A 1,742-nucleotide genomic window follows, 5' to 3' on the forward strand; every position below is an offset into this window, starting at 1 on the left:
CACTGGTGGTATATATATATATGGTGGGGGCACTCGAGGACCCCGGCGCAAGAGAAAAGCGTTCATGGGGCCACATTGGCAGGTGAAAAGTCAAGCCACCCGTCCAAATTCGCCTCCTACCCCCCGCGCTCGGTCGGCACCCTGCGCCACCCTGCCGATCCCGGTGTCGTCCACCGCCCGCCGCAGCTAGGTAGACCATCTCCCGCCGGGAAAAAGAAGGGGTTTCGCCGAGGCAGCCTCTTCACCACCGTCCGGGCTACTTTTCCGGCGTTCCGGCCGCGCAGGGTCTATACACCGGCAGGCTTGCGCCTACCTCGCCCGCAAGGTGTTCGGTGAATTGCCCGGCCCGACGATGGACTCCAAAGATGAGGAGGCGCTCGCGGCGTTGCTGTAGGAGGAAGCCGAAGACGACGTCCAAGAGCAGGAGCATCCATGGTGCTCGCCGCCCTCGCCGGCCTGCTCATGAGCAGTGAAAAGCCGCGGCGAAGTGGCTCGGCGCTTGGGCGAGTGAAAGCAAAGAACCGGTATCGTCTGGAAGGTTACTGCATGATCTACTCGGACTAATTCACCGACGCTCCATTGCACGGTGAGAAAACATTTCGGCGCCGTTATCGGATGAGCCGAAAGCTTTTCCTCAGGATTGTGAATTCCATCCGGGAGTTCGACAGTTATTTCAAGTGCAAGATGGATTGCACCGGCACACTTGGATTTACCTCGATCCAGAAGTGCACGACAGCTATGAGGATGCTTGCATACGGAGCTCCCGGTGATTCACTCGACGACTATGGGCGCACGGCCGAGTCCACCACCATTGAGTGTTTCTACAAGTTCTGCAGGGCAGTGGTGGCAGTGTTTAGACCGCAGTACTTGCGAACACCCAATGCGGAAGACACTGCTCGGATCCTAGCATAGATGAAGCAAGAGGATTTCCTGGAATGCTTGGAAGCATCGACTGCATGCATTGGAAATGGAAGAACTGTCCATTTGCTTGGCAGGGGTTGTACAAAGGCGCCAAAAGAGGTTGCAGTGTGGTACTTGAGGCAGTGGCCACACAGGACCTCTGGATTTGGCACTCTTTCTTTGGGATGCCAAGAACTCACAATGACATCAACGTCATGCAGTGCTCCCCAGTCTTTACCAAGCTTGTTGAAGGTCCTCCAGTGAACTTCGAGGTCAATGGGCGGCAGTACTACAAGGGGTACTATCTAGCTGATGGCATCTATCCGAGATGGTTGATATTTGTGAAGACCATCTCAAACCCTGTGCCAGGAGGAAAGAACGCCTGGTTTGCGAAGGTTCAGGAGGCTTGCAGGAAGGATGTCGAGCGGGCATTTGGTGTGCTCCAATCTCGATTTATTGTTGTCCGGTTCCCTGCTCTGACCTGGTCGAAAGGTCAAATATGGAAGATCATGACTGTTGTGTTATCTTGCACAACATGATCATTGAGAGCGAGTAGGAAGAGCGAGTGTTTGACACCGAACCATATTACAAGTAGGGTCCTCTTGCCCAAGTTGATCACCAACTACCGGCAAACTGGACTGACTACCTCAATATGCGTCAGGAGATCCGAGACCCACGGGTGCATCAAGAACTGCAACACGATCTGGTGGAGCACCTATGGAGGCTCAAGGGCGAGGGCGGGAATGACGTGTGATGAAACTTGATTTTTTATTTGTTAAACTATATAATTTGTATTGAACTATTTGATTTATGTGATGAAACACACCGAAACACGCCAAACC

This window comes from Triticum dicoccoides, chromosome 3B, assembly GCF_002162155.2.
Source record: "Triticum dicoccoides isolate Atlit2015 ecotype Zavitan chromosome 3B, WEW_v2.0, whole genome shotgun sequence".
Taxonomy (NCBI): Eukaryota; Viridiplantae; Streptophyta; class Magnoliopsida; order Poales; family Poaceae; genus Triticum; species Triticum dicoccoides.